The sequence below is a fragment of the Peromyscus eremicus genome, chromosome 15 (genome assembly GCF_949786415.1).
Source record: "Peromyscus eremicus chromosome 15, PerEre_H2_v1, whole genome shotgun sequence".
Taxonomy (NCBI): domain Eukaryota; kingdom Metazoa; phylum Chordata; class Mammalia; order Rodentia; family Cricetidae; genus Peromyscus; species Peromyscus eremicus.
Genome location: NC_081431.1, coordinates 68,561,150 through 68,586,495, shown reverse-complemented (window position 1 = coordinate 68,586,495; position 25,346 = coordinate 68,561,150). Strand labels below are relative to the sequence as shown.

The window sequence follows — 25,346 nt, the reverse complement described above, 5'->3', positions numbered from 1 at the left end:
CTATTTAACAAGGTAGATTGCTTGGTTGCTAAAATGTTTCCCTTGCAAATGTGAGGCCCTGAATTTAGATTCCTAATATCCGTGTAAAAAGCTGCATGTGACAGTGCACAATTGTAATTCCAGGGCTAGAAGAAAGCAGATTGATTTCTGGAGCTTGCTGGCTATCCAGGCTAGCAAACTGGTGAGCTCCAGGTTCAGCTAAGGGAACTCATCTCAAATATAATGTGAAAAAAATTGAGAAAGAAGACAACAGATGTCAATCTCTGGCCTACACACACACACAAAACACACACACACACACACACACACACACACAGGAGGGTTGGGGAGAGAAATAGACTGACTTAACAAGAAGTAGAATGTATAATAAAGTAACTCAATTAAGGGGGTGAAGGACTGCTATAATAAACCTTCAAAATATGAAAGAAAGTAATAAAAAGACACTAAACCTATACTAATTGATAGTCAAGATTAATATTTTAAAAATGACTACATTACCCAAACAAATCTACCAATTTGATGCAATCAGCACAGGAATTCCAATGAATTCTTCAAAAGACTAGAAGAAAAAGCAAACCTAATGTTCATATAAGCACAAAGATCAGCAATAGCATGGCATATTAAACAGCAAGAAAAATGCTGGACGTATTGTGGTACCTGCTCTCAAATTATCCTATAGTGCTGTAACCAAACCAGCATGGTTATGATAAAAAAAAATGTCACACAGACCAATGAAAGAGGCCCCAGTAATAAACCCTAGAACCACTGTCAGCTATCCCTGACTACAGTATAAAAAAACAAACATTAAACAAGAAAAGACACCTCTACAACAAATGTGCTGGGGAAACGAGGCATTGCCATAGAAAACACTGAAACCACCTGTTAGAGGAGAAGATGGAACAGGCGAGAAAAGCAATTTATCCATATCTTATGATATCCCAGCCCCAACTCCCTACCTGAAATGCTGTACAGGTATTAGAGTTGAGTTAAAGATACTTAAGGACTAATAGAGAGGTTGTTGATGAGCACTGAAATGCATCACCAATTAATTATTCATTACTTACAAAAGTGGAGTTTTCCAATAACAATGTGGTAGCGTTTGTTTCTGTGTTCAATTTAATGACGTGTCCGCTGTCAGTTTTATATACCACATCTGTATCTGCAACAACAAAGACATTCATAATTGGCAAATGCATCAAGATAATGAAATATCCGTAAGGGAGAAAATGTGTATTATAAACACACATTGGAACCACCATTGTCAGCCTTCAATAACCCCAGCAGATTCCTGCACTTGGCTCACATTAATCCCACGGAAGTATCAGGAAACCCGCCTAACACATGCTTCACTGTACAATGAACGTAGGGTTAGTGAGAAGGCTACTCGTATTCACAGCTTAACAAACGGAAATTAATTAAAATATAGGCAATCTGCCACCCAGTTTGAAAGGAAGGAGGCAGAATCAACACCCCCCAGCTTCCAAAGGAAGCCATCCTTCTTTATCTACAATCGAGTGTTTAGATTACAAGAGCGGCTGATTTACCATCACTTTACAATGCTAAGTCAATCCATGCAGAACTACCCTCCTGCAGACACAGGCCTCTTTCCAGTCCTCTGTCTCCATATGATTCCCACTCAACTGCATCTCCCTTGGGTCAGAGAATCCTTTCTCTGGTATTTTACTAGTTTTGTATGAGCACAGATCAAAACCACCAAGGCGATTACCATGCCATCCAATCCATTTTGAGAACTTTATAAGATGGTTTTTATTTGAAATAATTGTTTTTCTTTTAGATGGCCAATTTTGTACATATTTGTTGGTTAATTTTTGTCAACCTGACACATAACTATGTGTAGCTGGGAAGAGGGGATTTCTATTGTGGAACTGCCTCTCTCAGATTTGCCTGTGAACAATCCCTAAAGTGGCACCACCTACAGTAGACTAGGTCCTCCCTATCCTACATCAATCACCAATCACAAAAAAAAAAAAAAAAAAAAATACCCCACAGGCCTCCTTAGTTTCTGCAATCAACTGCCAATAAACTGCTTCTTCATAGCATTCACTTTGCTTATAAACGTTGTATCCATGCAGAGCCAATGACATATTCACTTTAAGATTAAGCATTCGTGGTGTATTTTCTATTCTTTTCATCTCTTCCATTCCTTCTTCCCCCAAAGTGTAAAAGCAAGACAGGCTACGTGTGTTCCTTGTTTGGTCTTACTTACTAATCCAATCTCCTGTTTTCCTGTGCTCAGTGACTGTGGATTTGATTAAATAACTTTACTCCCCTCGCACTCAGTATTTTTCCCCTTGATAGACCGACTCCAGACTCCTTTATTTTCATGAGCAAATCACCATAGATTGGTAAGAAGAACTAAATAGCATGCCCTCAACAAACATGTCTCCATAGACTTTTACTGCACTGTTAGCCTTTCCTATACCCTTGCACACACTCCTCTTGAGTCATAGAGATAAATATAGCCCCCAAATCCTCAAAGTAGTTTACCTCTCAGAAAGCAAACACAAAGGAGAATCTTAAACATGGGTGATGTCTGAGGTCCTAGAGATAAAGCAGATCTGAGTGTGTGCTTTTATTATGAACAGTCCTAGGCCAATAGAAGGGAGAAAATAATCTATGCTATGTGGTTTCTCACAGAGAAAACGCTAAGTAAGTTACAAGATTTATTTTATTAAGGATACAGGTAGGAATATTAATCATTATTTCTCTTAAAACCAAAGTAGAAGGAAATGAAGCTTGAGAGGATAAGGACTACACTTAACATTGATAACTTTAAAGTCAATTTTGTTAGATAATTGGATTTGAGATTTGCGAATACTGTTAGCTCTCCATGCTGTGCCCACAAATTTTTACTCTTGGTCTTTCATTTCATTAGAGGAAAAACTTGCCATTTTTAATCCATGTGTAATTCTTTAGCTCAATATAGAACAAAGATTTCATGAAAAAATACAAAACCGTTTAATATCTTTCTGTATTCATTGGCTTTCAAGCCATTTTTTCTAAACTAGTTTTCTGATTCTTACATTCTTCCTCACTTACTGCTTGACTTATAACCACCAGAGAATCTGCCCGCTGCTTTCAGAGCTTCTCTTGCTAGATTAATAAGTAACACGGTAGCAAAAGCATCTCTAAACTGCCTTTTACCTTGTTTGATATTAGGCAATGAAATATGAGTGACTCATCAATGAGTGAAGTACCTTAACATGGGAAGATTACACTAGGTATGCTTCAAGCATCCTTAAAACACAGCTTTACACATGCCTCTACAGTACCTTGATTAAATAATCTTTCCTTCTTTTCAGCTCACTGAATTCTAAGAACCAATTATCCTAAACACATATTCAACTCAATCAGCTCCTGAAAAGGAAAATATTTGACAGGATAGCTTCGCTGTCTATCTCCCCCATCCTAAGTGCTTGCATTGGCAGTCTCTAACACTCAAACAAACATGACTGCCATATAGGCCCAATTCCTTTTCCCCTTATAATTTGAATAACAAAAGAAATACAAAACAGGAGTTGGAGAGATGGCAGTTAAAAGTTCTTGATTCCTTTTCAGAGGGCCCAGATCAATTCCCACCATCACATGGCACTCACAACTGTAACTCCATTTACGAAGGATCTATCTGGGTTCTATGGCCACTGCATGTGAATAGGGCACAGACATATACCCAAGTAAAACACCCATAGACACAAAACTAAAATATTTTTAAAAAGCAATTCATACCATTATATTCTAGTTTAAGATTTTTCAGATAAAAAGCTTGTAATTTGTACCTCTTCTACCCAAAGCTGAGAGCAAACACTTCACATAACTTGCCTCTCAATGTGGTAGAAGCATTATGGTCCCAGCAAAGGGACCTAGGAGATGACTCAATTGTAAAACTTCATAAAATGTGTCTCAAACAACCAGATTTTCACATTGAAACAGCTGCTCTGGCTATTTAAGCTCTATCCCCTGTGATGGCTGATATTGTTTGATAAGTTGACAGGATCTAGAAATGTCTTCAAGGTAAAACTCTGCAAGGGATCTTCCATGTTAGGTCAACTAAAGTTGTGAGGACTCACCACCCCAGGGGTTTAGAATTATATTAAAAGTTAAAAGCTAGCTGAGCACCGGAATTCATATCTCTTTGCTCTCTGACCAGGTGTCAGGAAGAGCTTCAGCTCCCACAACAACATCTTCTCAACATGATGGACTATATCCCCTGAAATACAGGTTGAAATAAACTCTTCATCCTGGAGATTGCTCTTTTCAGGCATTCTTGTGCAGCAAGGAGAAAAGTAATTAATACAGAAACCTGACCTAAGATGTGGGACTAGGTCCGTGATAAACGGATGATGTCATTTGCAGGCCTTTGAAGTGGGATTGCAGGAGGAAGGTGTAAGAGATTTGAACTTTAAACTAGAAAAGCCCTAGACTGTTTTAAGCAGATCCTAACAGGCCATCCTAGTAGGACTATGGAAGACCAGACTGCAAGAGGATTGTGGATAGTAGAGGCTTGGCTTGTGAGGGTTTGAAGGGGAACAAGGACTCTATGAGTAACTAGGCTAAGATCCATTTTTGCACATATGGGCAGAGGATCTGATTAAGTTCTGGCTATGCCCTAAGAACTTGTGTGAGGCTGAATTTCAAATAAGTGAACTAATTCTTTGACAGAGGAAATATTAAGACAACATCACATTCAGGCTATAGCATGGCTACTGATTGCTGTTTTTATTCATAGCTATAATGGGATAGAACAAAGAGAAATGAAAAAATGTATGTTTGTCTTCTAGGAAAGATGTCTGAGCAAATTAAAAACCATAGACAATAGGAATGCTATCCTAAGAGTCAGAGTGCACCAGTTAAAACTTCTAACTTAGAAGAAAACAAATCCATTTGAAAGGAGATTTTCTGAACTGAGATGTTACCTGCACCATAATAGCTACCTGGGCAGAGAGAAGCAACTTTGGTCCAATGGAGCCCAGGCTACATGTCAACCTGGCAGAAGAATACGGTATTACTGTCAATGGACTTGTGGTCTGATAGATGGGAAAGATGTAAGAATGAAGGGATCATGGAGGCAAACACACAAAGCTTCCAAAAGGCTGCTTAGACCATTTATGTATTAAACTATAGGTTCAGATTCTCTGAAAAGATGCACTGTGGGTAGAGAACACATTGTATGAAGCTAGGAAGACAAAGCCTATGTTAAAATATAGACACTAGTATGTCAGCAATACCACAATCACGGGAAGTCCACCAAGGAAAGCTGCAGGCATGGAAGGAAGCTGGAAGCTGGACCAAGAGAGATGCTATGTGTGATAGAGAAAGCAGGGCCAGATTGGAGAGGATACATAAGCTCTCTGGAGCATAGACAATGCCCCCACGTATCTGAAAGACTTCGAGTTTTCCCTGTTGAGTTTGGTTCTTGCTTTTGTCTGATCTTTCCTTGCTTTTTCTCTGTTCTGCCCTTTTGGAGTGGGAATATTCATCCTACACTGTTGCATTCGGAAACCCTATAACTTGTTCTTGATTTTTAGCTCAGACTTAAGAGATTGTCTTACATCTTAGAAGAGACTTCTACTGTTTATACAGTGTTGGACTATTAAAATCAAGGATGATTTTTAATGCATTTTGTATTATGGAAGTAGTTGTGAACATATGGAGACAGAGTGAGGAATATACTGGCTTAAAAGTGGTATGTTTGAATGTCAAATAGACAAGGATGGAATTGTCATGGCTTGTACCAATCATAAACCTGAGCAGAGCTAGAATCACCTGGAAGACAAATCTCTGACTTCATCTATGAGGGCCATTCCAGATTAGGCTAACTGAGAAGATACATCTTTAATGTTGGTAGCACCACCCCATGGGCTGGACCAAATAAAGAAGGAGAAACTATTTAATGTGAACATTCATTTCCCTCTGCTTCTTAACTGCAGATGCAAAATGACCAGCTGCCTAACACTCCTGACACTATGTTTCCCTCAGCATGGAGGACTGTACCCCGCAGCTGTGAACTGAACCAAACACTTTCTCCCTTAAGTTGCTTTGTTACAGATATATTTTGTCACAGCGATGTGTAAAATAACTAATACAGAATACAAATCCCCTCCTTCCAGTTGCCTTGAATTTTTAAATGTTCTCACAGACAGTATCAGGTAGCAAATTCCAATCCATTAACTTGTTATTATGGTGCTTTAATGGGAAGCTGACAGTTGAAAAAAAACCGGGCTCTGTGTACATTAGCATTATTACTTCATTATTTGAGGCTATTTTATTACTTACTGAAAATGCAAGTGTGCATTTAGTTTGGGCAAAATAATTTGCTTGTTTAATATTAAAGAATATTATTAAATCTGTCTATAAACAATTCTTTAAAAAAACTGAAAAAATTAAGAGAGCAGAATAAAATTGCAAGGTTTTCTGAAGCATTTGAATCCAACATGATCTTAACTTATAATAGTATATATATAATTTCATATATATATATATATGATAAGCTTTCTGTATTTTTCTGTATTATTAAAGAAAAGACTGAAGCAATATACTGGGAAAGCAAAGCTAAGAATTATAGGATGAGAAAATAGCCTGTTTTCACAGAAAAAGTCAAACTATTTCACAAATGATTCATTAAATATTGAGTTAAGATTTCATTCCTTAATTAAGCATCTCAAGGATCAATCAAGAATCCAGAGCCATTCATGACTGGAACACAGCAGGATGCTCATCCAACTAGTGGAAAACATTCGTGGCAGCAGAGCCAGAGTTCCTTACCATTTCAGGAGTCCCCCACCCACAGAAATAGTTTCATCTTTTTATCTACTTCAAAGTTTTGTTAAATCCTTCTCCCCCCACCCCAAACTTTTGGGAAGAGGAAAGCTGTTATGTTTGTTTACTTTTTTTAAAAAAAAAGCCTATTTAACCTAAATAAAACAATGCACTCTAGGTTCTAAAGTATCTTCAATTTCTGCTGGTTGTGACCAACCACTCATACTTTTCACAGTGAACATACTTCTCTATATTGGAAACTTTCATAAGCCTTTTTGTCTAGGTCTCCTCTGTACCCAGTTTTCCCACTTGTTTAAGAAATCTACACAAACTTCATCATGTAAAAGATTTCTATGTCACTGTGTCCATTACCCATGCTTGTCTCCCTACCTCCTGCAGTATAGCTGTGGCCTTCGCTCTCAAACCTGGAAAGTGCCTATATCACTATAGGCTTGCAATTACCGATTCCAACCTGTGCTCCCCGCCCCCACATTCAATTACCCCTAACTCAACTTCACAGAGTGACACAGAGATGAGCCAAAAGATATAAGGTCCTTGTTTCTTGCCTTTGAACCTCTGCCTTGTTTGGGTATTCTTCCTTCAAACATCTCTCCAGGACCCATCCTCCCAGGGGACACCTTCAAAGCTCAGCCCTGGGCTTTCATTTTTCCCTACCAGCTTTTCTCTGAGTATCCATTTTACTGACATCTTGCTGTATTGATTCTTGAGTCAATTTTGAAAAAAAAATTGTACACCAAATTCAGTAGATTGAAAGTGAATGCTTTGTAACTTTAGCTACACCCAGTCTCCAAATTTCACATGCATCAGTTTTGGTCTGAGTGTGAAAATTTCCTGTTCAAACTCCCATGTTCAAGCAGCCAGTGGTGCTGTTGGAGAAGGTTGAGGAATCTTTAGGACATGAGGCCTTGTTAGAGGAAGTAGATCACTGGAAATGGTCCTGAGGTTTTAGAGCCCAGCTCTTCTTCCTTTACCGCTTCCTGACTATGGATTCAATTTGATCAGCAAGCTTCCTGCTCCTTTTGGCATGCTTCCCTTTCAAGATGAACTCTGTCCCCCCAAAACTGTAAGCCAGAATAAACCCTCTCTCCTTAAATTGCTTTGTTAGATAATTTTCATTTACAGCAGCAAGAAAAGATAGGTACTGTAGTATATGCTCATTCCTGCTACTCTGCTTCTTTGGCTCCTATATTAATACTGTCCTTTATAATGTTACACTCGGATGGTTGTTAGCAACAAGGCAACTTCTTAGCCTCCAGTTATTCCCATTACATATGCCATCCCATTCTACATAACTATTTTTCTTGTCTGTCATGGACCAAAGTCTTATGGTGCCTAAAACTAAAGTGCAACATTCAAAACACATTTCCATGTTTACATTCACCCAATAACAGACAAGATGATCTTCATCATCTGTTTTTTGTTTTTGTTTTTTGCATTTCCCTACATCATATATTGCCTTTCCATTCTGATATACTTATCATGTCCACTCACACATGCCCCGGGTCCCCCTTGGACTTTCCCTCTATTTCAAATCATCCTTATGTTCCAGCTCTTCAGAAGTCCCTTCGTCCTCACTTAGTAATTCCATCATCTGACCTCTCATACTGGTCATTTAAGCCCTTTTAATATTTTACAATTTTAGTTAGATGGATGCCTTTATTTTGAGTTTTCAACAACTTCATTCCTTTAAGAAGAAGCCATTTTAAGATTCTTTTGAACAAACACAGTTTACTTTTAAGAGGCCCGCCTAATTTCAGAAGGAGGGAAGATATGGCCAGGTCTACTGCAAAGATGGAAATGATCTCAGTCAAAGATGACTCTCTTCCACTGAGACATAGGTCTCTACCTTAGTCATGGGCTAGTCTGGAGACTCTGGAAGCTCTGGAGTATGTGTGATGTCTTTAGCTGGTGATGGGTGATAGCTCTTGTTGAGGATGCACTTGGCTATGAGGTAACAATGGAAGCCTCATGCTTGCTTTCATGACCTGTTGTCCAGGCAGTGAAGATTGCCCTCACTAAGCCCACTAAGGGGTAGATGCTGCAGTCAGATGTCTTGCCTGCAACAGTTCTCAGAGTTCAACCTGTATAGATTGGCCTACTGTTAGGGGTCATAAGTCTTTGCTCAGTACTGAATTACAAGTAAAAGATATGGACTTAAATAATTTTTCTTCCTCCAAGCAAGAGACATCTCCCTCCAAACTGGCTGCTTGGAGTTGGGAAATAGGTGATATAGACAACTCTTTCCTTCTTTCTTCCTTCAATATCTTGTTTCTTTTTGTTACATCAAGAGTGAGTGTTATTGTCTCATGTTAATTTTTTATTACCTTTGATGGTACATTAAACTGTTCAATTTAGTATTTCTGTGGGGAAACAATTAACAGAGAAACTCATCAACCATCTTACTCCTTCTCTCTGAGAACTATTTATTTTTCCAAAGAAGTTCCTGGGGTAGAAAAAAAAATTAAAACCCTGATTAGAACTTTGAGATTATGCAGATCTTGAATCACCATCTTGTACTGTCTTTGATCCCCTTAATATCCTTTCATTGCTCATCTCTATGTCTGACCTAACAGTCTTCCAACATCAGGGAATAAAGCAAAAACAACACAAAACAAAAAACCCCACAACAATAACATAGCAGCTTTGAATTTATAAACTTAGCAGACCACTTAAAAATGAATTAAGAGTGACATTGACAGCCTCTGATACCTGTAGCAAAGAGTTTCCTATTTTGCTGTAACTCACTTTCCTAATTAGCTTGAACTGTCAAGTTAACAGAGCATAGAGACACCTGGGAAGGGATCATCTTACTTGATGTGTTGCCTAGATCAGATTGACTTGGAAGAATGTCTGGCAGGACTGTCTTGATTATTAACTGAGGTAGGACAGCCCATCCTACTATGGGTGGGACCATCAATTTTCACTACATCCCTCATAGACATGCCCATAGACCAAACTTCAATTCCTAAATTGAAGCTTCTTCTCTCAGATGGCCTGAGGCTGATCAGGACAGCATCCAGTGCCACAAAGTAGCAGTTGATTTGTGCTTGAAAAATATCTATGTACTCTGAAAGCGTTTTGGTGGTGTGTGGGGGGGGCAGGGGAGATGGAATTAGACATATGTTTACCTTCATGATTCAAATCCCTATAAAAAATAAAGTCAAGAACACAAATATATTTTACTAAAAAGTTATCACAAGAAATGTCATCTTCATTGTAAAGTCTTAATTGTAAGCAATTAATACTAATTCACGCAGAAGAGTCAACCTTATGAATGTGCCTTCCCGTGGTAAAGAACTCCTCCAGGGTACAGAATGGGCCTGTTGACAGCTACTCAACTGATGATGTCTTCCGATTTTGAACTAAAATGTGAATAGCAGCAATTTTCACATGATCATTTTATTCTTCTGATTATTTGCCAAACAAACAAACAAAAACAAAACAGAAGAAGAAAATCAACTCTCTGGAATTTTAAACATCTTTTCCTTACCCCAGAAGGTCTGTTTAAATAACAAGCAGCTTAAGCACAGCTTTAAGGGTTCTTACCTTTGTTTTTAGGCAACACCTGTGCCAAACGTTTTCTTAAGTTCAAACCCAGAGACTCAAAGGCCTCTGCCTAAGTACACAATCTGATTAGCAGGAAAAAGGACAACTTATGCAGTCTTGCCTTCTCTTAGTTAAACATCTCATATCAGATGAATATATTGTAAGAAATAAAAATCTGATGTCTTGTTTTCAAAATAAAATTATCTTGAGTCAATGTAGATCTAACTCCTGAGGAACCCCTACTGGTAGTATAACTACCCACCACCACCACTCAGCTTCTCCTACCACCCAAACTTGATGTTTAGAGTAGAAAATTACCAAGAGCCAAGCTTGCCTAGTGACCTATAGACCAGACAGGGTCGTGCATCTGGCAAGTTTTAAAATAAGCTATAAGAAGAGACAAACCCATGTGTGGTTGAGAAAATGACAAATGAGCAGCAGAGGGAGAGGGAAGGCTTAGCCGATGTGGAAGAATGCTCCCCACTGATTTCTCAGCCAAGGGGAAAGGGAGGGAGTGGCTTGCTTGCTGTAGAGTTCACACACATTTTATCCTCTGCCTCAATCAATATCCTACCCCGGCTTGGCTTTGCCGGGTTGTAAAATTAACTGCCTCACTTTGCCTACTTTTAGTTTCCAGTGCTATTATTATAAAGTGGGTCCACATTTCCCACAACAAAAAAGTTGCTTCTCGGGCTGAGGAGAGAATTCTTGGCAAAGGGCTTCAAGCGTAAACATGAAGACCTGAAAGTGGACCTCCATAGTCTGCGTGAAAACGTGGGTGTTGTTGAGCATGCCTGTAATCTCTGCTCTGGGGAGGTGTAAGAAGGCTGCTCTGTGGTAGGTGTTAGGCAGGAGCAGCCTAACAGACCAATGTGCTCTAGGTTCTGTGAGAAACCCTGTCTGGAAAAGTTATAAAAAGAGTGAATATGGAAGATATCTGGCATTGACTTTGGCTTCCATACACAAAGGCAAAGGCACCCACAAACATACATGCATGCTTGCACACATGTACACACACACATATACATATTCAAATTTGACATTTTTTTTAGATTCCTAAAGTCATGGAAATCAGCACCATCAAGACTTACACTGGATAGTTACTTTAAATTCACCTCCAAACTAAAAATTAGAGAATAAATGAAAATGTAAGAAAACCTAGGTAAATGTACAAAACACCTCTTTTTCTCTTCTGCTTTGTGTGTGTGTGTGTGTGTGTGTGTGTGTGTGTGTGTGTGTGTGTCCACCACTCTTTGCTTTGCTTTTTCTCATCTGAAAAGAGTAAATGGAGTGGTGGAGTGGATCCTATTTTCCAACTGCACAGAAGAACAGGCAGGTAACCATAAACACTATATGCTATACAATGTGAGAACTTTTTGGGCACAGGGGATGACTCAATGTGTAAAGATGCTTGCAGCCAAGCCTACTGAGCTGAATTTGATCTCTGGGATCCAGAGGGTAGAAGGAGAGAACCAACTCCCATGTGTCCAATAACCTCTACAGGTATACTGTAAATATACATATACACATACCTAAAAAACAAACAAAGTAATATTTTTAAAAGCTGGATTTTCAAATTTGGTAACTCCAATAGAGGTAACTCCAGTATTGCATCCCATTGTGTGTGCTGGTTCTATGTGGCACTCACAACATCTGGTGACTTCGAGGCAATATGGAAAGACATGGTAAATTAAGGGTAAATGGGGAAAACAGGAACTCCTCAATGTGTCAGGCTGTTATTAAAGAGAACTGCATATACTCAAGATGACCAACAACATTTACAGTCAAAACCTACGCTTTGGCTTCCTTATGACCTATGTGTAGTAATTATCCCACTGACGTTTCTAACATTTGCCTTAATTTCTTGTGTCTGTAATGTACAGTATACCTCAGATGTCATGATGTGGTCTCACCCCCCCCCCAAAAAAAAAGAAGCTTCTTAGATAAGAATAACTATAAAGTATTCAACTTAATTTTTTTTACATTGAAAAATATAACTTCAAAAAACATTAAAATAACTTATATACCTGCTGTTAAGATACTTGAGCACAAAGCTCTCTCTTGAGAACTCCATGCCTACATTTTATGGCTGGTACTACTGTTGTTCTCACTGAATAACTGACTGACTGAGAGATGGTTTCATGTATCCCAGGATGACCTCCTAGTCACTATGTAGCTGAGGATGACCTTGACCATCTGATTGCGTGGCCTCTAAATCCAAATCCTGGGTGCTGGGATTACAGTGGTGCACCACTGTGTCCACTCTACGTGGCTATGGACAATGGGCTCAGGCTTCATGCACACTGGAGTTCTCTATCAAATGATTTATGCCCCTAATAACACAGGTGAGTCCTGGGTTTGATGGAAGGACTCTGCCTCAAAGATAGTGTGGAGGCATTATTAAAGAGGATTCCTGACATCAACCTTGGTCACACACACACACACACACACACACACAAATAAAAATAAAAAAAAAAATAAAAACAACCTTACTCCTCCATTTCACCTGAGTAGAAGCCTAACGAAATAATTCTTTTGAAAAATAACTTGAGATTTATTTTATTTTATGAATATTTTGCCTGCATGTATGTGTGTACACCATGTATATGTCATGTGTTTGTGGAGTTTACAAGAGATCCCCTGGAACTGGGCTTATGGATTGTTGAGAGTCACCATATGGGTGCTAGGAACCAAAGCCAGGGCCTCTGAGAGAGTACTGAGTGTTACCAACAAGTAAGCTGCATCTGTAGCCCTGATAAGAATTCCTTAGGCTGCTAATGGCCACAGGTTAGGACAGCGGTACCCACTGCTGGTGATATGCTCTTTAAAAGTCTAATAAATGCTCTTCCCTACAAAATCCTCATTCCTGCACACACAAATTTTGTCAGTGTCACATGTTCCTTTGTAAATGGGAGGAAACTTCAAATCCATGTGTTCCAATTGCTCACTTAAAAAGTATCAACCCTTAGTCTTAACCATCCTTTTTCTCTCAAATCTTTTAATTTCGACAACACTAATTAAATGACCTCAAATTTCACAGTGATACTTCCTTAATCATAAATTAGATAATGCCTTTGTTGAACCTGGAAATTAGAGACATAATGAATTCTACATATTTAATCATGATCTGAGCCTTGGTTTTCATTAAAAATTCTGTGCTCTATTTTTGAAATGCCTATTGGTAGAGTTGAAACTATCCCTAGCTTAGCTGTTTTGATATCATTGATGAATCCTTCATGGATAATCTGTGAAGTTTAGTCACTGTAAAGTGACTTGATACTGTCCCAATAACAACTGTGTTTGCTGTTCAAATTCAGCAGCCTTCCACCATGATGCAGTATAATCAACTAGTCTATCAAATGAACAGAAAAAAAGGAGTGCTCTAACTTTGCCTATCCATTGGCAGCATGGTGAGAGAAGTGGGGTGGAGAATTATGTATATACACATGCATGTGAATGTCAGATGTCTTGCTCTATCACTTTCCATCATATTCTTTTGAGACAAATTGCCTCACTGAAACCATAATACTGGTGACCAGCAAGCCCCAATGACATTCCTGACTTCATTCCTCACCACAGCTCTGGGATTACAAGCACATGCAGCCATGCTTAGCATCTTATGTGTGAAGGATTCAAACTTAGACCTTCATGCATGAACAACATGTGCTCTTACCTACTACTCTACCTCCTTAGCTCCTTAAGCCTATTTTTCTTGCCTTCTATTCTATTTATAATATCAGCACACTCAAGATGACAAACAAAGAAGAGATATGGAATCAAAGACAGTATTTTCATTCTAGTTTGACTTCAAAGAAATATATAATCACTACAGAGAAAACTGCAGAATGCAAATGTATCAAGGCAAAATAAATGAAAATTCTAATGTGTTTCCTTTTAAAAACACACCTGTCTAGTCACAAGAGATATCATTATATTACAATAACTTATTCCCTTGAAATTATGCATTTGGGGTTTGGGGAGGAGCTCAGTAGTAAAGCATATTTTTAGCATGTCAAATTTCCTGTTTGATTCCTACAATGACAAAATGAAAAACTAAAATACAGTTTAGGAATCTGACTATGTCCTTACAATTCTCCAATGTCTATTTTGAAAGCCTAATACGATGTACCCATATGGGCCCAGTTTAAAGAAGAATATACAGAAATACTGAACGGGGAAGAGGCCTTAGTCAGTAAACTGCTTGTCCCACAAGCATGAAGACATGAGTTTGATTCTCAGAACCCGCATTCTTAGCTGGGCCATGTATCTGTAGGCCCAGTGCTGTTAAGACTCAGACAAGAGGGTCCCTAGAGCTTGCTGGCCAGTTAGCTTAGCAGAATCAGAGGGCTATAGGTTCAGTGAGAGACTCAGTCTCCAAAACATATTGAAGAAAACACCTGCTGTTAAACTCTGGCCTCCACAGCATGTGCCCATATGCTCATAGACATGAATACTTGCTCACACAATTTCCCATTGCCTATTTCTCACTCTTGGCATGACCAACCTACATGGGCCACTGACATTGCTTAAAGAAAAATACATTGAAACACATCATTGAATATAGAAGAGGAAAAAGTCGTGCTACAAAAAAAGACGAAAAAGAAAATACTGATGCTATAGTTGTGAACATAAGTATATAAAGTAGCTCTGAAGGTTTTGTTGTCTGACAAATTAATTCATGCTTTTAAACAACAGATGCTGTGACTCTTCAAATGCATAATGGTGTACGTTTGTCAATTTATGCATATTTCAATTAAATCTCTAAAGAGCAGAATTGATCACTGCACTCCAATAAGTATGTAATTAAATCATAAGGTAAGACGTAATTGAACAGAAAATTGATTTAGCTGAATAAATTGGAGGAAATGCTGCATTGATTAAAAAAAGAACATTGAAAGTAGTGACAACAAGAATGATTGAAATTTGAATTCTCAAAGATAATTGGACCATGAGATGAAGAGCAGACATACTTTTTGGAATGGTTATAGGATAGTTACCAATATCAGAAAACTATGAATAGGGACTGGAGTGGTATCTAGATCAATGATTAGGAGCACTTGTTTCACAAATATGAAGAAAGGAGTTTGGATCCTCATGCCCATGCATACCTTTAAACCCAGAACTAAGGAAGGCAGACACAGGAGGATTGCCTAGTATTGCTGGCTATACAAGGGTAGGTAGAGAATACTAGCTCTAGTTTCCTTGAAAGACCCTACCTCAAAGGAACAAAGTCAAGAATGATAGAGTGGGACAAATGATGTTCTCCATTGGCTTCCTCATGTGCACCTGCATGCATGGGTACTCTTACACAAATATGGATATATATCTCCCATGCATATATATATATATATATATATATATATATATATATATATACTCAAAAAATAATAAAAATAAATAAGTAAACTATAGCTAAGTTTAAGGCTAAGTTCAGAGAAAATGAGAGAGTAATTTTAGACAGTAATATTTTTTTTTCTTTTGGGGGAGGGTGAATTATCTCTTAAGCATCCTTTTACTTCTTAAATTTTGAATCTTATCAAAGTTCATGAGAAAAACTCTGTTGATTAAAAAAAGAGTTGATGATTCCACAGTCACATTGTAGTTAAGTTGGGCTCTGAGTACTATCTGGGATGTCATGTAAGTAACTACAAGCAGTCATGAAGAAAGGTTCTGCTTTTAGAAGGAAGTTGGTCAGATAGAAAGCATGGCTAAGTCACTAACACTGTGTTCTCTTTCTGGGTAGGAAGTAAGGGAAAAACAGATGAGTGTTTTGTAAGTATCAGCTGCTGCAAGATGGAAAGACAACTCCACCCCAATGAATGTACTATATATCAGTAAAATGTAGGCATGTATGACTTGAGGCTGGTGTTGAAATAAGACTATGGTACAATCTTACTGAAATCTTTTTGTAAGTACTCAGCCTTTCACTTGATTCAAACATGCCTCTAGAATGTGGAGACACTGTAGTCTTTTATTTATTTTTCACTTTTAATCTGTCTGTTTTGTGCAGGGGGCATATATGCATGTGTGGCATGCATGTACATTTGTGAGTGGGTGTACTCTCCTGGACATGTGTGTGGTAACTTGAGTTGACCAATGCTGGATGTCTTCCTTAACTGTTGTGTTCTAGTTTCGTTTCTGTTATTGTGATAAAACATTCTGCCACAAAATAGCAGATGGAAGAAAAGGGTTTATTTGGCTCACAATTCCAAAGGTGACAGTCCATTATTTCATGGATAACAGGGTAGATAATCCAGAAACAGTCATACCACATCTGTTCTGGCCAAGAGCTGAATATGTGGTCAGTATGTTCCAGGTCCTGATTCACAGAAAAACTATTTTCTGGATGCCAAAAAAAACATGAATTTTGGGTAGGGGACATAGACAATCAATCTACAGTATGTGTACTACCGGTGATTATTTTTCCTTAAGGGTGTTGTTTATAACCAAAACAGTTCCTCTACTCTTCTACATGCCTGTCATAAATTATTATTCTCTCATGTGAGAAACTTTGTCACAACTGATTATAAGTTTGTTAGTGTCTAGGTCAGGGTCCTTGATGAAAAACATGACAACAGAAAACTGTAACCGTTTTAGAAAATGTTATCTTCTAAGCAGGTTGCTGCAGTGCATCTGGGGTCCTCCCATCTGCCATCTACTCAAGTTATGTTTCCTTGGAGAAGTGGATTTTGCATGAAACTTCGGGACTTAGGCTGCAGACAAGAGATGCTTGCCAGGAAAAATACATATGTGCTTTTGCCAGGATATATGATAGGAACTCTTTCTACTGAGGGCGAGAGATGTACACTGAGCAAGAGATGTGAGTTGCCAGCAGAGCAGTCTGAGATGACAGAGAAGAATAATTTGTAAGCATTAGAAGAACAATGGATCTCCAGTGGATCCTCAAGTCCTACATTGGGATACACTTATCAGACTTGACATGGACCAACTCATGTTATGAGAGAGTCTTGTCAACATGAACAAGCTTTGAGTCTTCTCTTTCCAATCCATCACTCCATGTGAAAATTCAAATGTGTTAAGTATAATTTTTTAAAGTACTAGAAAGCACATTTATTATTTAGGAGCACATGGTATAGTGGTACAGTCCGTGCAGAAGAAAGGGGACAACTTGAATATTGAAAACTGTGGTGAGAACTGAGTCCTCTCCTTATACTCTGTAGGTTCCCAGGTCTTAACTTGGGTCATCAGGCTTGGCAGCAAATATCTTTACTCCCTGAGCCCTTTGGCCAGCCTGAAAGTACAGGTTAAAGAAGCCATGGTTGTTTTCCTTAAACTGCTGGCATCAGCCCACATTTGATCATGGTTAACTGAATATTTCTTGCCAAATGTTTGGGCTAGTTACATCAGCTGTTTGGAATTTTCAGTTTTCATTTGAAACCTGAAAAAAAGTACAAGCTCCAAATATGTAAACGATCAAATGCTACAATGCACATTGAACTTACAGAATCTTGCTTTGAATAACCACCCACCCAGTATGTGATCCTGGAGATAAGAAAATTGGGCTCTTAGGATTGACCAAAGCAGCGGACTTTCCAGAGAACTATTAGTCCTTAGTCCTTTTAGGTTCCATTACAGGAACAGTAGTTAATAACCTTGGGTTAGAATACCAAATCAGTCAGTCTCTGCAATACTGATAACTGCGTGATGCTAACATTAATTCCTTCTACTCATGCACCAGTGGCCTTTCTACAGAACTTCAAGCGTGAGTGTGTGTGTGTGTGTGTGTGTGTGTGTGTGTGTGTGTGTGTGTGTATACAATACATCTGGGCAGATGCATACACACACAACACATGTATGTGGATAGTGGATAGCATGTGTATCATTCCTTTTACTGTCTACCATTTTTTGAGAGTCTTTGTTTCACCTGGAACTCACCAGCAAGCCCCAGTGTCCACTTGTCTCATCCTCCCCAGTTCTAAAGTAGAAGGTACACATCACCACATCCAGCTTTTGTATATGGATTCTGTAGATCTGAAAGATACTCATCTGTACAAAGTAGACACAGACAAATGATCTGTCTCCCAGCCTAGCTTCTAGTGTTTCTATATTTCTTATATCTTTCCTTTCTCTATCCACTGATCTCATGTATCTGTATATATGTGTGTATAACTGGACAGACCAGTGCATTCATGTGATGTAGAGAAGACAACTTTTAGGTCACGGTTCCCTCCTTCCATGATGTCAGACCCAGAAATATAATTCAATTAATGAGGCTTAACATAAACTCCTTTACTCACTGATCTCTTTTTAGCTCTTTTTAATGAAAACCATTTATGAAGCTAGAGTCACTGTTAAATTACAAGACCTAACATAGTGAGTAAATGATTGTGTTATGATACAATGGATCAGAGTGGCCTCAGCTGACCTTCAGTAATCCATCATGGGGGCACAAGAGAAACAGTGCTCTCTCTGTCACTAGGGTTGAATCTGCTGCTGACAGTTATCAGTCATGTGTGAAGCATGGAGATGATTAGAGTTGTTGAAACACACATTTCTGTCCTCACCTCAGGTTGCATCTTTCCTTTTTTTAACTGCTTGCTGACTTTTTCCTAATTTTGCATTCTGTTTACTTAGTCTTCTGCATCCCACTTAATTCTAGCCACCTGTCTGCACAGACGGTGGCTTGCTCACTTCTGTGTGAGAGTCACAGACCCGGACCTGACAGATCATCCCAGCTAAACTGTTGCTGTGTTCTTACTTCTCTGGGTTGAATGCAGGTCAAAGAAACCGAGAGAACAGATGTTACTCTTGAAGCATTTTATTTCTGTTTCTTTCCTCTCATCATTCCTTAGAAAACATGATATGACTCACATTCTCCTGAACATTATGTTTCTGCCTCAGAAAGACAAGCCCTCTGGTTCCAGAAATATGGAATTTGCTATCCAAATCATCAGGTAGAGAAGAGGTTCAGGCCTTGTGCCCTGCCTTGCCTCTCCTGTGCGCTAACTTCCTCATTTCCTCCCTGGGACACAGCTGGAAGCCGTGATAAAATGGGAGGTAAATGTCTATGCAGACACAGAATGATGTCAAAACTATTCACAGGGGCTTTGTTCTAATCCACCTGTTCGAATAAAACAAAGAAGTAGCAAGCTAATGCACTGGATGAGCCTCAATGTTAATCAACTAACTACTGAATGATTTCCATGGGTCAAGGAAATACAGGAAGAACGAGTCATGTGAAAATCTAATCTGGAAGAAAACAATAATGGGACACATTTGTGTGAGAGTGAGTGGCATTTGTTATTGCCTATCACAGGAAAAACATCCACCTAATCATTTGTGTTTATTTTGTTTTATTAGCACAATATTGACTGTGATTGGCTACTCAGAGACCCCTGGGGAACATCCTGCCTTTGCCTTCCTAAACTGGGATTGCAAATGTGTTTCTTTTGTCTGGCTTTTTGTTTGTGTGTTAGGGATCTGAACTTGAAACCTCATGCTTGCATACCAAGTACTTATTGACTTAAATATCTTTTACCTATTGAAAAAATAATCTCACATAATTTAACCTTTCTGGTATCATATGGTGAAGAGAAAGGTAGAGACATTATTCTTCTGGGAGAAAGGGATTCAGTGCAAGCTACCAATAAAATAGACTCTAGGGGACTCCTTGTGCCCTTCCAACATTCATCCCATCTAGCCTTGATTGGCAACATGCAGAAGTAGCAGTAGAGGGGTAGCTTCTGCCTATTCTTACAGTCTTAACATTTGCTGCATTGTAGAAAATAGCTAAGGCCTGAACAGGGTAAGCTTAAGAGTATCCAGTTCTTTCTGTCTTGTTAAGCTCAGCTCTGGGGTTCTCAGTAACTCTGGAAGCTGGAGGAGGACACAGAGGGATGAGAGCCATGTCTGTCCCTGATAGGCTAGAACAGACACCTCTGAAGCTCAATGAAAATAGGTTGACACCCTTCATGGGGCTAAATAACGTCAGGAGATTGGAGACATTCAACCAAGGCCCTTTGGTTTTATATTTGATCAAGGGTTACTTATGTGTTCATTTTAAGGAATTATGTACATTTCAGGCCATCTTATGCTTTGATAGTTTCATGAATATATAGCATGAATTTTGCTAACCTTCACCCCCATTACTCTCTCTCTCTCTCTCTCTCTCTCTCTCTCTCTCTCTCTCTCTCTCTCTCTCTCTCCCTCCCTCTTTCCTCTCATTCTCCCTCCCTCTCCCATTAACTCCCCTCTTCTCAATATGTCCCACTTTTTATGGTAAAAGATAAGTGTAAAAACTTAAAAAAGAAATCCATGATAGTAAGTAGATTTACACTGCTTAATAAATATCATCACAATCCACCTGCAAAACTATTTTCATCGTGAGAACTTGAGTCTATCAGACAAGTCCAACATTTTCATTGTGAGCTGCCATATGGGTGCTGGGAATTGAACCTGGGTCCTCTGGAAGAGCCACCAGTGTTCTTTATTGATGAACCATCTCTCCAGCTCCCTGAATAATATTTGCGTATTAACAGATTAAATCTCTTAATATACACAATGTCTTCCTGTGGTTTATCTTATTATTCTGTTAATGTGCTTTTTAAAGAAATTAATTTTAGTTTTATTTATGTCTCTGTGGGTATGATATGCACACATTAGAAGGCAAATACCTTCAGAGGCCAAAAGACTGAGTCAGATCCCCTGGAACTGGAGCTATAGGTACCTCTGAGCTGCCTAACATACTGAGGAACTAAACTCTAGTATTCTATAAGACTCTTAATTGCTAAGCCATCTCTTCAGCACCTGCTAGTTATGTTTTATCACATATTTGAAATTGTTTTCATAAGTCAATATGTCCATTTTTTTCTGATGACTTTGTCACTATACCTAATTAATAAAATTGCCAGTTCCATAACTTAAGGCTTTGCTTTTGTGTTTTCTTCTAGTAATCTGACAGGCATTAGACTTACATTCAGGTCACAGACTTCTTCTTTTTTTTTTTTTTTGGTTTTTCGAGACAGGGTTTCTCTGTGTAGCTTTGTGCCTCTCCTGGAACTCACTTGGTAGCCCAGGCTGGCCTCGAACTCGCAGAGATCCGCCTGGCTCTGCCTCCCGAGTGCTGGGATTAAAGGCGTGAGCCACCACAGCCCGGCGACTTCTTCTTTTTAGCTTTTAATACAGGGTGTTAGATGAGGATTCATCTTAGTTCATGCAAATCATCACGTTTCCTAGTACCGTTTGCTGGGAAGACTTCCCTGTTCGGTGGAGATCTTTAGTATCTTTGCGAGTCTCCATCCTATACCATTGGCTTCTGTATCTCAGCATCTCACTGTCTCAATTACTCAAGCTTTATAACCAGATTTTTAAGTATTTTTAAATTCATTCTTAGAAAATTTCATAGGTGTATACAATGTACCACAATCATTTTCATCCATCACTCCCTCCCTCCAACTCTTGGCCTTCTCCCAATATATCTTCTTCTCACTTTTATGTCTTCGGTTTTCTTTCTTTTTCTTAAACAATCCACTGAGTCCAATTAGTGCTACTCATATGCACATGGGTGTGGGGTTATCCACTGGATCCTGGGCAGCCTGCCAGTGGCCACATCCTAAAGAAAACTCACTCTCTCTCTTCCCAGAAACCTTCAGATGTCAGTAGCTCTACACGCAGGATTAGGACTTTGGGAACCTCTCCCAGCTCCATGATGGAATTTTCATAGGCTTTATCTCCTACAGAGTTTTTTGTTCTGTTTTGTTTTTGTTTTTTGAGACAGAGTTTCTCCGTGTAGTTTTGGTTCCTGTCCTGGATCTTGCTTTGTAGATCAGGCTGGCTTCAAACTCACAGAGATCCACCTGGCTCTGCCTCCAGAGTGCTGGGATTAAAGGTGTGTGCCACCGACGCCCGGCTCCTACAGATCTTATGTAGGAAATCTCTGTTGTCCTGATATCATGTGTGCCACAGCCATGTCATGTTCAGAGGACAGCACTTTACAGTTTTTCTGAGCTTTAAAATATGTAAGGAGGAGTCCTCTCATCTTGTTCCCATTTTCAGCATTATTTTGACTGTTTGGGTTTTTGAAAGTCAATATGCATTTTTAGGGCAAGCTTGCTTATGCAAAAAAAAAAAAATACCCATTATTTATATTTGACAGATTGTACTAATGTATGCATTACTTTGGAAATAATTTATATTTTAAAGCATTGTCTTCTGATACATTAAATGACATGTTTTTCCTTTACTTACATTGTTCTTGGTTTCTCTCAGAAAAGTTTTGTACCTTTCAAGCCACAAGATTTTTGTTTTCTTTTTTTTTCTTTTTTTTTTTTTTTTTTTTGGTTTTTCGAGACAGGGTTTCTCTGTGTAGCTTTGCGCCTTTTCCTGGAACTCACTTGGTAGCCCAGGCTGGCCTCGAACTCACAGAGATCCGCCTGGCTCTGCCTCCCGAGTGCTGGGATTAAAGGCGTGCACCACCACCGCCCGGCGATTTTTGTTTTCTTGATTAAGTATTTGAATCTTTTGGTGGGCTGGAGAAGTAGATCTATGAAAAGCTGAATTTAAATGCCTAGCACCCATGGAAAAAGAGATACAGGGCTGCACGTTTCTGTAAGCTTAGCATTGTGGACAAAGAGAAAGGTGCATCTTGGGAACTCCTTGACTGCTAGTTTGGTTGAAATGGCAAGCTGTCTAGTTCAACATGAGACCCTGTCTCAAAAAAATGTGGTAGAAAGCCTCCTCCTCAGGCCCCAGTGTGCATGCACCCACACTTACTGCATGCATACTGCATACTCCTCTGGCCTCAGCATGCATGCATCAGAGGCATACTTCCATACTCATGTGCATGTACTCGACACACACCATGCACATGTAAAACATGTATTCCACATACACATAAAGAAAAATGTGTTTTCACTTTTTGATTCTATTATTAGCTGAATTATTGTCTTGTTTTCATTTTACACTTGTTCATTGATGATTAGAAATGTTTCCTCCAACTTTACTCATTTTTTAAAAAAATTAGTTCCAACAAAATTCTGTCCTATCCTGTCCAGAGTTTTTAATATATAAGTCCCTATCATTTGTGAACACAGATAATTTTTGTAGACTCTGATTGAATAGCTTTAATTTATTTGCCAGGCCTGCTCTCCTTGGTCAGAAACTCACAAAGCCATGATGAACAGAAGTAGCAAAATTGAGCATTCCTGCCTCACTCTCATACAAGCAGAGAAGTCTTCAGTCTTTTACTACTGGGTCTATTTTCCGCGGATTTTCATGGTTGACGTTGTCAGTGCTGGGAATGGAATCTAAAGTATCACACATGCTTTGAAAATGTTCCCTCACTAGGCCGGTTTTTACATTTATGACAATATTTTACTGAGTTGCTCAGGCTGACCCTGTACACGGAAGCCTCCTGAGTAATTGGAACCTCAGGCCTGTGCCCCCCAGGTGTATGTGTGCATGTGTGCCTGTGTGTGTGCCCTAAATTATGTTAAGGTGGTGTGGTTGTTACTCTTCACTCTCAATTTGATTGAATTGAATGACCAGAAGGCTATCAAACCTCACCTCTGGGACTGAAAGTTTGCTGAGGAATTTCCAAAAACAGATCACGTGGACTCTGATGTGGCCAGTGCATTTAGAGATTTGCATTATGATGGCATTGCTAGGAAGCAGGAAAAAATAGGATATGGAGACCAGCTTGTGGAAAAATATCCTTTTGGGTGTGTCCTTAGGGGAATTATTTTGCTGTGCCCTCTTTCTATGTTCTACTTCTGTCTACTCCCTGTCCAGGTGACACAAACTTCCCTGTTCCTGTGTTGCCTCTTTCTTAGGAGGGACTGACATCTCTGTAGCCATGAGTCAAAGCAAAGATCTTTCCCTTTGCTACTCTTGTTAGTGGAGTTCTAGAGCAACAGCCAAGGCTCAGCAGCTCTAAAAAGAGAGGTTCAACCACTCTCTTAATATACCAGTGAAGGAGACAGGGAGTGGTGGGAAGCAAAGATGTCAGTCTACGTTGCACCCCATCACACAAACAACAGCAACGTTAGTGACTTGGAAGAAATATTGGAGGGACTTCCAGTAATATCTGGAGGAATACCACAATCATCAGTTTAGTTCTCAGAAACAACCAGCAATGATCAGAGTACCCAAACCTGGAATTTGAAATGAATATATGTGTTCAAGTATATAAGTATATATACTTGTCCACCATGAGCAGGCAGTCTTCTTAGGCTGGCTAGAGGTTGAGAAGACTAAGCTGCTGCTTCGTTGGAGCTTAATTCCACTGATATAACCACAATTCTCCTTTTATATCATCTTTCTGAAATAGCAAGCTCCCCATAGCTTCCAGAATTCCAAAATGGTTTCCCAGACACACTGTAACTGCAATTTTTGTCTGAGTAGAGAGGCATTCCTGGTAGTTCCTGCTCTGCTATCTCCTTAAAATACTTTCTCTGGCTATAAAGACTTAAGTGATATCACCACTCATTTTTACAAACTACAGATAGTTTTTCATTAAAAAAATGAATTAAGATGTTATCTGCTTTTATCCAAAGATACTGTCATTAATGCTTTTATATTATTAGGCCCCAAGTTTACACCATACTTGTGGGCTTTGTTATAGTTAAATTCCATAGAATAATAAACCTCATGCAGATTGTTAAACATTCATTTATATTTTTCTTACTGGCTGAGCATACTCTAGTATGCAACATGTACAGGAATAATTCAGCATTTCTTAATTTATTAACTGATGACTGGACTCTGCAAGAGTAGGATATGACAGATCAGTAAATACTTCTATAATTAATGAATATTGTATAGTCATTGGATATAATCAAAAAAATTACAAGTAGAATTCTATGAGACTTATATTTCCTTTGAAGCATGTTTTTAAGTTGAAAGTGTGATTAATGACTAGGCAGGCTAACATTTTCTAAAAGAGGCAAGTCTCTCTTTAGTGCAGTTGGGGTTATTAGTGAATCTGGGGTGGAAGGTGGGTCTGCTCTATCAGCAAGTGCTCAGAACCATTAAATGAAACATCT

At 38.9% G+C, this 25,346-nt stretch overlaps 1 long non-coding RNA gene across 1 annotated transcript; it reads right to left on the bottom strand.

Moving 5' to 3' along the window:
- Positions 1 to 494: 494 nt before the first annotated feature.
- LOC131925331 (uncharacterized) lies at positions 495 to 8,731 on the bottom strand. Its single transcript, XR_009383221.1, has 3 exons — positions 8,645 to 8,731; positions 1,065 to 1,159; positions 495 to 559 (listed from the first exon to the last, which is right to left on the bottom strand). It is a non-coding gene; the product is annotated as an uncharacterized LOC131925331 (long non-coding RNA).
- Between the last annotated feature and the right edge of the window lie 16,615 nt (positions 8,732 to 25,346).